Raw genomic sequence first — 13,835 nt, forward strand, 5'->3', positions numbered from 1 at the left:
TTCCTCAGAATTTTCTCATTAACCTTAATCTGTACTCACTGATAACGCAGAACGAAATTGTCAACTTTTTTTGGCAACAATGAAAAAAGTTCACAAGGACGCAGATAAACCTTTGTGTATGTATGTATGTATACACAGGTATGTATACATTATCTACACAGCATCTAATGATTACGTCCCGAGTACTTTGATGTTTCATCTGGCGCGGATGAGATAAACTGTTATCTTCAGCTGCATTTCTGCGCTCAAAAGCTGTCGCCCCGTCAGCATTAGCTGGCACAGTTATGGATGATTGAAACGCCAGTATTAAAAGCAGCAAAAGCAGCAGGACGTTGCGAGAACTGAAGCAGTTGAATGGAGGGATTTGCAATAAACAGGAACTAAGTAAAATTTCGATTTTTTCAGACCTAAGTTAAAGCTACCTAAGTTATTGCTACCGAATATTTCTTGACTGCACAGTTCTCTGTTACCCTCATGAAGATCTAATATTCACCCACATAAATATCAGCTTTGGATAATTTGTTTCATTTCAAAATCTTTCTATTATGATCACAAAATATAATTTGCTCGCGAATACTTTCCATTTCAGACAACGCATGTAGTAATACCTCTTTTCTCTGACTACGTCTCAATAATTGAATACATGATGCTTTTAGTCTTCATGAAGATATCTACTCTTTCAATTTAATTATACTTATTTATTTCAGCTATTCTTAATATAATTGATACTGAGAAATTTTCTGAACAAGTTTTCATTCACTGTCAACTGCTGATCTGATCGAAGATCAGTTTCGCTCACAAAAATTACTTTCGACCAATCTCCAACTCTAAAATAAAAGATAAAAAAAATTATAAACACTCAGTCACCAATGGTCCGCGGTATACGTAAAAGGCAACATTACCTGGAGAACCTTTCATTATTTCTCATTTTCTTATTCGTCCATTTCCAGAAAATGGATTCTCTCTTCTTCTTTATTTCCCATTCGATTTCTCCGCCAGTTCATCTAATACCAACAAATGTAAAGTTTCCCCTGGAACCCAGTCGTATTTCTTGGGCTGTTCATTCTGGAGACCCGTTTTTTTTCTTTCCTTTCTTTAAAGAGTCGTGGAAATTCCAGAAAAGGAAACTGGAATCAGTGCCTCGTTTGCCGAGAGGCACTGGGCCATCTTTCCTGCCAAGGGTCGGTAGCGGGGTAAATAACAGGGTCTCCAACAAGCAATATGTTATGCGTCAGTTTTTCTCTTTTTTTTTCTATTTTTATTCTTACTCCCTTACATAATTCAACGTTCATTTTTATTTTTCGTTCGTTATACGTTTTCTCCTGGCCTCACTCACTTTTTAAAGTACCTTTTCATTTGTATTATACAAATATAAACTCAAATGTGACAAAAGCAAATACGATGGATCATAACAAATTACATAAAATTTGATATATACTAAAACAACTAAAAGCAAAAAAACAAGGGATCTTTTGGGACGTCACATCAACACAAACAAAAAAGAACTCCCTGCCGTACCTAAAAGCAAAAATATTTTTCAAGTGCATGTCAAACGCGTATAAATATAATTTGCTAGTAAAAGTATAAGTGAAATATAGATCTGTACGATATCAAGAAAGCTTTTTACGCAAAATGGTAGTGCGTCTTTAAAAAGATACAGGTCAAAGAATAAAAAGATACAGGTCAAAGAAATAAAAAAGATACAGGTCAAAGAATAAAAAGATACAGGTCAAAATAAAAAAGATACAGGTCAAAGAATAAAAAGATGCAGGTCAAAAGAATAAAAAGATACAGGTCAAAGAATAAAAAGATACAGGTCAAAGAATAAAAAGATACAGGTCAAAGAAGTGCACCCGACAGTTGTCAGGGAAGGATTTACTTTTACTTCGAAAAATATGATGTGCAACAACCAGTTCTACGTCGCCGAAGAATCTTCAGCCTGCTGCCCAAAATATCAGATTGCTCATTCTTTTCCTGTATTTGTAAGTCTTTTCCTTCCACTGGTTCTGATTAGTCTCTTACTTTTAACAGCTGATCTTCTCCATTTACTGGTTTATTCTCGTTCCAGTATCTTTGGAGTTTCCTTTCGTATTTATTTACACTTTCAGGAAATTTGGGCTGTTAAGCCAAGCAGTAAAGCACTCTCGGCCATTCGGTGTTTTACGTCAGTAAAAAAAGAGGGAGTTAGAGAGGTTGAACAGTGATAACGAGGAAAGACGAAACATGAATGGAAGTAGAGTAGAGTAGAGGATAAAAGTGGGTTGGGTGCAGCTAGGGGTCGAGGAAACGTTGCAAACACCCTTTAGTAACGCCTACAGTGCAACACGTGAGGGGCACTGACTGCACGTCTCCCTAAGGGACCTGTCGCCTGCAGTTTCTTTACAAGCCCCTTGTTATGATATCGGATGCTCGGTTGCCAACAGCTTTTATTACCTTTTTCTTATTTCCTTGGATACTGTCCTTCCATCAGCTGTTCAGATTTGACCCAAAACCTGAAATAATTATCCACCTGCTGCTTCCGTTTGTTTCCACATCCGTAGAGCACTTGCCAGTGTTACTGCTCAATCTTGGTTATTCATTTGTAATCTCCGTCTACGGACTATTCGAGCTTGATCCAATATCAGAAAACAATTATCCGTGCTTGAAGACCTTTCTTTCGATATCTTGGTTCAGTCGTGGTAATGAAAATGCTGATCGCCTCGAATGGCTCTTTTTAAGCTCATTATCAGTCTTCTTCCCTTGGTTCTACTGAAAACGGTTTCCGTATTTTAAGTTCTCTTGTCAATAGCTCTATTTAGTCATGGTAGCCTGTTTACCTCCCTCTACTGGATCTTTTAGACTTATTTAATTATCCAACTTCCCTTCCCTTGGCTCTGTGAAACGTTGTTTTCTTATCTGTATATCTTTCCCCAACGCCAAAGTTTAGTCGTGGTCCTATTTATTCATCTCCTTCTATTAGCTTTTTTTTTTTGAGGGGGACGGGGGGCGGCAGGGGGCGCGCCCTAGACCAGTATGTAGTCTTTTTCCGTTGGTTCTATTACGAGCTGTAAACATTCCTCCCCTCAGTAGCACCTTCAGTCCTATTTATGAACTGGTATAACCATCTCCTTCCATCAGCTTATACCTCTATGTTGTTGAATAGGTAGATTTACTATTAAGTTTCTATGTCTGAAGGCCGTCTCCTCCTCCCACTGCCGTATTGACAACTAATCCTATGCCTGGGATTCTTCTATTAACTTCCCAGTCTTTCCTAAACCTGCAGATATTCACTCCCACGGTTCCGTTGCGTCTCGTACTCATCACTGTAGTATTCTCCTATTTGCTGTCTCAGCTTAGTCATTTCAATGTATTTGTAGCCTACCCATTGCCACTGGCTTCTTCTCGTGTTATGCTGCTGCTAAAGTTTAAGATTCGTTTTTTCTTGACCCTACTAACTCCAATTTAGTCTTGCTTTTTTAGTTAAACACATAACCACAATCTTCAAATGTTAGCCTTTGTTCCGTCAACTCATGTCAACGAATAGAACAAAAGAGTGGCCCTGTTGAACGTCTGACAAGACCGTATTTCCCACCATATCCGACTCGAGTTAAATGAGATGAAAGTTGATTTTCGTGTCTCACAGAATTCCTGTACTATCGCCTTCAAGATTAATAAGATCAACAATAATTTGAATCTATAATGTCATCGCCTTGATGAATAATAGGATCAGTTCTAAGATACATATCCTGCAGCATCCCTGCTGATGCATATTCCATAATTTTAAGTTTCCCACTAGAGCGTGTGCTCAGTCGACATCAGAGATACTTGGTTGTAGTACGGCGAATTTAGAACAATGAATCATCTTGTGAAGCCTGATCTCAAAATATGAGACAAATGTACTGGGCGTTATGTCGTCCATAACTGTTATCTGTTCCAGTAACTCTGATCAAACCAGTGTACTACAACTAGTTTGAAACCGACAAAACCCGCAAATATTCTTAATAAAGAACAAGAAATTAATTGTAAATGTGACTACATATGCTTTTATAAAACAGAATCGACCTAGCATATGTGTGAAAAAAGTAGATTGAAATTATCATAATGCAGTGGAATACGGTATGCTGTTCTAAAGAGTAAAAACTACATAGATGCAAATAGTAGCCATAAAAGTGAGTAATTGAGACAATGATAGAAATAACGATGAAACTCGATGTAAAGATGAAAATAAATAGACGATGGGAGGAACATCTTGAAAGAAAAGAGAGCTGAATGGTTGAACTAACTTTAAAGTGACAAAGATTACGGACTCGGTAACCATAAGGTGAAAATAAAAAGCAGAAGGGATCGACGGTTGAAAGAATATTAAAACTTTAGATGTTCTGAAATTATATAAAAATATAATAAAAATAAAAATCAACCCTAACATTACCTGTTAGTAAAAAATAAATTTGCTAACCGAATAAGTTTCACACGAAATTTACGAAGACAAAACGAAAGTGAATATCAAGACATGAAAGTCAAATGGAAGCAACACAAACAATTGCTTTGACAGAGATAAAGAAACTTCTAAACGAAAGCAAAGCAGTAAACAATAAAGAAGACAACTTTCTACACCGAGTGAAGACATGAACATCGAAATTTAATAAATATCAAACTCTTAAATGAAGGTGAATATGATTATAAGAAAGAAAGGAGTCTATTAACGTAATATGCGAGAAAAAACAAAAGCTAACCAACAACGTTCCACGGCAAATGCAAAAATCAACATCAACATAAAAATAATAAATTACTAACAGAAGAAATAGATAAAGGAAATAAAAAATTTACTACTGACAAAAAAGGGCAGATGAGGATTTCAAAGTTAAGGAAAAAAGCAGAAGTAGTCAAAAAGACAACGATAAGGAGAATACAAATTCCACCCTAACACAACCGGAAAAATAAAGCTAGGGGCCTCAGGTACAAGAGAGCTTCCCGTCGTTGACCGAGGAATGGAAGTTGATCTCATTGAATTGCTAACAGCTTCGGAACATCTGAAAGCCAAAATAAATTCTCTGTCTACTTACCCGGCCGCGTCAAAGACCCCTGGTTTTCCACCTTCACAATTTAACAGCCGTTTCACACTTACCTGGAAGGACAAAATGCAAAAAAGGATTAGTGGAAGGGAAAGAAGTAGAATACAGCATTTTATATAAAAACGTGTTAGTGTGAGAGATTATTTCTAAAAAAAATCAAATTATGTGCTTATAATAACAATAATAAAAACTATTCAATTATTTATAAACAATTTACTGAAATGAGTTATTCGGATATAATATTACTGTTATGAATGTTCACCTCACACAAGTACTGTCCAGAAACGAATACAAATTCCAGTTACTAGAGAGGCTGTCCAGTTACTAGAGAGGCTGTTAATTCCTGTGCAACTAACTGTCGTTTATATATATGTATGTATATTTATATATATTATTATATAATATAATATATATATCTTATATATATATATATATATATACATTTTTTATACTGTATGTAATATTGTTGTATGATATATATATATATATATATTTATTACAAAGCTATACTATTATACTGTATGGTATATATGTGTATGTATATATATACACATATATACATATAATATAAGGGTGTGTGCTGAAAAATTTCATAATACAACCCAAGCTGCATTTTCTACTACAAACGTGCCAACCCTTAATCTATATATATATATATATATATATATATATATATATATATATATATATATATATATATATATATCTTGTAATCATTTGTGTGGAAACAGCTTTCATTTCCGAGGGACTGAAACAACAAGACACAAAGATGAGGGGAACTGCAATTTCCATTGATTCATTCTCTCTCTCTCTCTCTCTCTCTCTCTCTCTCTCTCTCCTCTCTCTCTCTCTCTCTCTCTACAAGGTTTGTGACCAATGAGGTGGTGCCAATTATCAGACAGTGCAGTCATCGTTCATTGGCTGGGTGATTACGCGTTTGATGACGTCATGAGCGTAACGAGTTCTCCAATTGGCTGGCGAGGGATTCGAGGCATTCTATGCTGCGTTTGGGTCTTAAATGGATAATAAAAGTGAGGACATACGATGGATGGAAAACAGCGGACAACAGCTATTCAAACTGCCTCAGGAAATGACCCCTCCGACCCTGACGATTGTTCAGAGAATACCTGGCAAATATCATTTTGCTAATTTAAAATAACTCTGAAAATAAACAGTAATAGAGAAAATCTGTAGTGTTGAAGATTAAGATGTCTTTTAAAGATCATACCTGTGCTTTATACAAAGCACGTTTGCACCTGTAGGCAAGTTCAAGTGTCCCTTGACACTTGTCTGATTAGAGGAAATCAAGCGAAATGTGTTAAATGTGACTTCTCCAAAGCCCGGAAAGGAGACCGAACCTTGGGCTGCGACGAAGCTGTAAAATGACCTTTCCTACGGATAAATCTCGCCTCTGGTTTCATCAAGTCAGCAAAAGTATTGGGGAAGCTGAGGGAGGAGGAGGGGAAGAGGGTCCAGGAATCAAGCAATTAAGATGAAAGACGGGGAATGATGGACGCAGGAGAACCAAGGGAATGGCGGAGAAGAAAGAAAGGCTAAAGGGAAGGGAGAGAAAGAGAGAGAGAGAGAGGAGTCGGTGTACTGAAAGTGATAGTACAAAATGACGAATACGGAAAAACGCACATGAAAGGGAACAAGGAACAACAAAAGGGAGAAATATAATCCGTGCAACGAGGCAGGAATGGTAACTTTAAAAATCGGGTCGATTTTAACATAGGAAACTCTCTCACGTTTTACTCAGTAAGGTTGCATTATCATTATTAACAAATAACCATACATTCATCGAAAAATAGCAACGATGATAAATGTTACTGGTACGTCCCAAATATTTCTAAAACAAGTCCTTTTGTAGAAAACTTGCAAAAATACCACATTATTAATTGTTATTCATTAATTCATGATGATCAGTGATAACAATAAAATACGCATAAACTATATATATACATTATATTTATACATATAGATATACATATCTCTCTATCTATACTATACATGTATACATTCGTGTATATGTACGTCATGTAGATTATATGCACAATATTGAACTCTTTCGATTAATGATTGATGTTTTTTTGTTTATCGCTCTGAAAATTCTCATTTATACATACCCACATTCACACACACACACACAGACACACGCATATTATATATATATATATATATATATAATATATATATATATATATTATGTATTATATATATATGTGTGTGCGTGTGTGTGTGTGTGTGCACATACATATACATATTGGAAATTTAATCTTATCTACCCAGATTAGTGAAAAAGAACAGCAAATATAGGAAGCGTCAAATAAAATCTAGAAATGTTGACCTCTAGGTAAGAAAAATAAATACTTCTTCAAAAGAGGCGCTTTAATAAAAGCGGACACTTTGCGAAAAAGGTTTGGGATAAAATAAATACTTCATGGAGATGGAAAAGGGCAAAAAGGAAGTTTAGTAAAATGATAGATAAAAAAGAGCGGGGCAAAGAAAACTTTCAAAAATAAAGTGACACCAGGATGCGCGAAAGCCCTTCCACAACGAGAGAGAGAGAGAGAGAGAGAGAGAGAGAGAGAGAGAGAGAGAGAAGAGAGAGAGAGAGAGAGATGGCTGTTTATATTGATTTTTTTTTCAGTCAGAAAAGAGAGGGAAGGATTTTAGTACTGATTTTTTTTTCTAAAGTCAGAGAGAGAGAGAGAGAGAGAGAGAGAGAGAGAGAGAGAGAGAGAGAGAGAGAGAGAGAGAGGATGTTTATATTAAAACTTTTTTTAAGTCAGAAAAGAGAGAGAGGGGGAAAGATGTTTGTATTGAAAATTTTTTTAAAGTTAGAAAAATGTGTGTGTGAGAGAGAGAGAGAGAGAGAGAGAGAGAGAGAGAGAGAGAGAGAGAGAGAGAGAGAGGATGTCTGTACTGAAATGCTTCTTTAAAATTAATAAAGAGAGAGAGGGGAAGTATGTTTGTGCTGAAGATTTCTCAAGACAGAAGAGAGAGAGAGAGAGAGAGAGAGGAGAGAATGTTTGTACAGAAAATTATTTTAAGAGTCAGAAAAGTGAAAATTTTGTGACTAACGCGCGATGAAAATATTAGGAGGGGGAGAAAAAGATGCAATCCCTGATGGAAAAACCTGAAAGCAAAAAATTAAGAGAAGAAATGTTTTATCTCTCCCGTCCAGTCACAAACAGAATAAAGGGTTCAGGATGATGGGAGGGCCGGGAATGTCTAGACTCATGGATAATGCCCAACAGTTTTCAGACGTGGTATGGATATTGACAAACTATTCGAAAATTAATCTGGACAGCCAATAGCCATCTTCGTTCACTTTTTATTATTAAATTGGAACAGAAGGCCTTTCCAGAAATACAGACAGAATAAAACCCAAACACTTCCTCGGAATCAAAATGGAAATACAAGGTTAGACCGTATAGAAATATACTGATAAGAGTGTCATTTCATATTATTATTATTATCATATTATTTCTATCACAGCCATCCTTTTCGACTGGGTGTTTTTTATAGGAGTCCATCACTTTTCTTACTATGTGCGCTGTTTCCAGGAGCACACTTCTGCATGAGCCCTGGAGCTACTTCAGCATCTAATTTTTTCCAGGTTCCTTTTCAGGGATCTTGGGATCGTGCCTAGTGTTCCTATGATTAGGGAAACAGTTTCCACTGGCATATCCCATATCCTTCTTATTTCTATTTTCAGGTCTTGAGCTTATCAATTTTTTTTCTCTTTCTTTCTCTTCAACTCTCGTGTCCCATGGTATTGGGACATCAATGAGTGACACTTTCTTCTTGATTTGGTCAATCAACGTCATGTCTGGTCTATTTACACGTATTACCCAATCTGTTCTGATACCACAGTCCCAGGGGACCTCCGCCTGATCGTTTTGTATTACTCCCTTAGGTTGGTGAACGTACCACTTATTACTGCAAGGTAGCTGGAGTTTCTTGCACAGGCTCCAGTGGAGGGCTTTTGCTACTGTATCTTGCCTATTTTGTACTGGTTCTGTGCAAGTACCGGACATTCGCTTGCCATGTGGTTTATAGACTCGTTTTTCATATTGCACTTCCTGCATATGGGCGAGATGTTATTTCCATCTACCGTTCTTTGGATATATATAGTTCTTAGGTCTGATCTTGGGCCGCTGTTAGCATTTCTTCTGTTTTTGATTTCTCCCCTGTGTAGCCATTGCCACGTTTCATCACTGGCTAGTTCTTTAGTCTGTCTCATGTATTGTCCGTGCATTGGTTTATTGTGTCATTCCTCTGTTCTGTTTGTCTTTCTCCTGTCTATGTATATTTCTGGGTGTTCGATTATCATTATTATTATATTATTACTCAGATGATAAAGTCTTTTCATGTGGAACAAGCCCACAGGAGCCACTGACTTGAAATTCAAGCTTCCAAAGAATATGGTGTACATTCGAAAGAAGTAACAGAAGGTGATGGGAAATACAGGAAGGGGAGATCAGTTATTAGAAAAACTGATAAACTAACAAATTAATTAATAAATAATAATGTAAGTAAAATATTAAAATGCACGTCGAATTCTATTGGGGTAGTAATGCGCTGCATATTTAACATCATCAAAGTTTGAGACCTCAGATATGAAACAAAAAACAACGGTGAAACAAAAATGAGCAGCCTATCGTACTAGAGAGAAGAATTTAGAACTAATTCAACTCCATTCATAATATATACTGAAACAGATGGACGCTTCCGTCCCTTCCGTTCCCCGGACCTTTTTCAGCATCTTAATGAGAGGGAGAGATCGAGGGGAGACGACCGGTTTATTCTTAAGCACGACTTCTAGAGGATGCTGCAATACACGTCCCATTTGTCCTTCGAAATTGACCGGGGAGATAAGTTAATAACACTGCCTTTCCTGTATCATTTGGTGATCCTTAACATTGGGACTTCCTGCGCCTGCGCATGAGCGCATAGCAGTGGCGGCAGTCTACCCAAAATTATTTTGTTCCTCACACTTTGCGTGTACCTGTATATATTTCAAGCCATCGATGTAAGATCAATAAATGATCTCTCTCTCTCTCTCTCTCTCTCTCTCTCTCTCTTTCTCTCCCTCTCTATCTGACTGCGTATGTTACTACAGAGTATACAAAACTCTCTCTCTCTCTCTCTTTCTCTCCCTCTCTCTCTGCGTATGCGTCTTTGTATACTTTGACAAGAGTATACAAACAAAATTACTCTCTCTCTCTCTCTCTCTCTCTCTCTCTCATTCGTATGTGTACGACAGTCGTGAATACGTGTCTACAACACAAGTAGCATTAACGGTACGCTCCAGTGATTAATTCAGCACGGTTTTATAAGTACGTTAGAATTTAGTTCACTTAAAACATCCATTTAATTTACAAAGAGCGGAGTAAAAATAAATGTTCCTCAGGGAAAGCTCTAATGGGCAAACCAACATACGTAAATGTATGTGAATGTCAGAGGTCAACTAAATATCCATGATATATAAAGGGTAGGTAAATAAGTAAATGTGTGATATGTGTATGTGTGTGTATATATATATATATATATGATATATATATATATACATATATATTATATATACATATATGTGTGTGTGTATACTTCGTTAATGAGCTGCAAATAAAGTCAAAATCGATCATTACCTACACCTAGTCTCTTATTTTTTTAACTTGATAAACACACCGTGTTAATGTGATTATAAACACATACACGTATAAAGACATACATACACAAACATATACGTAAATATATATATATATATATATATATATATATATATATATATATATATATATACTATATATAAATATATATATATATATATATATATATATATATATATATATATATATATATATATATATATAATCTTAGCCAGTATCTTCTGGTGATGCTTCAGCCGCATGCCAATCTCCGTTCTGGTTGCAACTGATGCGGTGCATAATTCACTGTGTAAGTAAGGAAACAAAACATTGGGTTCAGCGTAGAACCTTATATATATATATATATATATATATATATATATATATATATATATATATATATACGTATATGTATATGTGTATGTATATGGATGGATAGATAGATAGATAGATAGTAATATGTGTATGTATATATTTAATATGTGTGTGTGTATATACACACATACACACATCCACACAAACATATGTACATTTTATGTGTGTTGTGAGTATATGTGTGCACACAATGAAAGAGAAAATTAGAGCAAGTTGCAATAAAACATCCACATGAAGCAGAAAGAAACAAGGGAAAAGTAAAACGCCAAATAACTGGCCTCGTGTAATTCTAATGTTCGCTGAACGAAAATAACCGAGAGTGAAGAACAAAATTGCGGGAAAATATAAAACAAACTTTATTTTTTTCTGCAGCCATTAGCACGCCGGGGAAAAATTCTTTGATGTGCTTTTAGTATTGCCCGTAAATGCTGCAATGTGATTACGAAATGTTACTGAATGTGAGGCAGTCGTTTTCCACCTTTTCCCCAGAAGGACACAACAGGGCCAGTGGAAATATGTGGAAGAAAATGACCATCACTTTTATTCCCATCAATGTAGGGCATGCAGAGGTATTTTTAGATGGTATTTGGAAATACCAGTTTCGGGAAATTTGTCGTGACAATGAATCGTATATGCATAACAGTGGAAATTGCACTGGTAATTAATCGAATAAATATACATACAAAATTTGTAATATCAATGAATCTCGCTGATTGTGCTATTGCTGATAAAATTAAGCTTAGAAATATAATTACGGATTTTGTAATAGCAATAAATTCTGATAATATGACAGTGGAAAATGATATTACAGTGAAGTATGTAAGTGTAGAGGTTGAATTTGCAAAAACAATGACATAATAACTGTAATATGAAATTACAGTGATTTATATGAATATAATGTTAAACACAAACCCTTCCATCTAAAGAACTAGGAATAGGGTTTTGATATTTATTATTATCTTCGCATGCATGTTACATGAAAAATGAACGAAATAGGACATTCATGGCTGAAACACAACTGCAAGCGTTATACATTAATCGCACTGCAAACCATTATCACTTATATTAGACTATACCTCCAAAATTAACTGTAATATATAAGAATAATTTGTATTTTTAAAGTAGTACTTTATTTATGTGCAACAAGTTATGTAAACTACGTAAACACCGACGAGAAACGTAGAGGAACAGAACATATGAAAACAAAATATTAATAAAATATTAAACAATCATAGATTCCTAGTAACATTTGAGAACGAGAAAAATATTAGGGATATTAAAAAAGAATATTATTAAGGATATGAAACAAATTTTCATTTTTAAACTTTGGGATTATAACACTTATCGTCTTCTTGATGAAATATAAATTCATTAAGTGTTGGAAATATAAATATTATGAAAAAAAAGTTATAAGGTTCATTTGTCATAATCTCGTCGTTACAATTAAAAAATTTAATAGCAAATATTTCCTTGAAAATAGTAACAAAAACTCTCTCTCTCTCTCTCTCTCTCTCTCTCTCTCTCTCTCTCTCTCTCTCTCTCTCTCCATATGTTGGAAGTGTGTAACCAAGAGGGCCTGAATGAATCTGGCCAAAGAAAAACAAAAGACAAAAGAATTAATAAACGCAGGGAGAGTGAAGTCGAAAGGGGAAGCTTTGGGGCAGAATAAAAGAGAATTAAATAAAGTATGAAGCAGAACTAGAAAAATGTCAAACCACAAAAACATGAAAAGAATTGCTTTGAGGGTTCAAGCTTTTCAATACTCAGAAATGAGATATTAAACTTAACGCCAATTTTCTTTTACATTAACGCCAAATTTTCTATATATTTATATATATATATATATATATATATGAATATATATTATATATATATATATATTATATATATAACTGCTTCGTCACCAGTGGGACTCGAACTGCTGCCTGATTTAGAAACCATGACAATGCCGTGACCTTGACCACTGAGTCGTTAAGTTGATATGGACTCGGCTGTAGAATTCAGGATTTCTGTACTAAGAACACTCCAACTCATCCATCTCCACTATGATAGCAATTGGTGAGTATGTTTATGTTTTTATTTTTATGCATAAATATACATATATATATATGTGTATATATATACATACACACACATATATATATATATATATATATATATATATATATATATATATATATATATATATATAAATACGCAAACAACAACTACGCCAACGCACTTTACATGTGCAACCATATTTCATACATCTTGAACCCAAACCCGAAAAAAGCAAGGAAGGACGAACATAAAATTAATACAATTTCCTACAATTATAAGGAACGCAACGCTACTAAACAACAAGCCTTAGTACTCTGGTACAAGCGGCAATGGACAATAGTAGGGGCTGTTAGTCTAGACTCTAGAGAGTGAAAGTCAAACAGAATAACTTTTCAAACGTTCCCGATTTATTCTTTTTCTGAAAATTCATTTCCAGGAAAGTCTTAAAATAAAATCAGAAATTACTTTCTATTCACATCTGAAAAAGGAAAAAAATGAGTTGATTTCAAATGAAGAGTTATCAGTTTAAAACTTCATTCAGGAGTAGCTAATTAATTGGAATTATTTATTTTCGTTAAGCCAAACGAATAATTGAGAGATCTCAATTACAATGGAAGATCGAGATAATTAAAGGAACGAAATTAGGTGAGTCCTCCATATATAATAATTCCCTTCTCTCGGTTTATCTATCTATCTGTTCATTTACCTCTTTAAT

General features: G+C 35.0%; 1 protein-coding gene across 3 annotated transcripts in view; it reads right to left on the reverse strand.

Annotated features, from left to right (window-relative positions):
* Positions 1-13,835, reverse strand: part of LOC135206462 (serine/threonine-protein kinase BRSK2-like) — a 633,157-nt gene that overhangs the window by 402,192 nt on the left and 217,130 nt on the right. The window lies entirely within an intron of this gene.

This window comes from Macrobrachium nipponense, chromosome 11 (assembly GCF_015104395.2).
Source record: "Macrobrachium nipponense isolate FS-2020 chromosome 11, ASM1510439v2, whole genome shotgun sequence".
Classification (NCBI taxonomy): Eukaryota; Metazoa; Arthropoda; class Malacostraca; order Decapoda; family Palaemonidae; genus Macrobrachium; species Macrobrachium nipponense.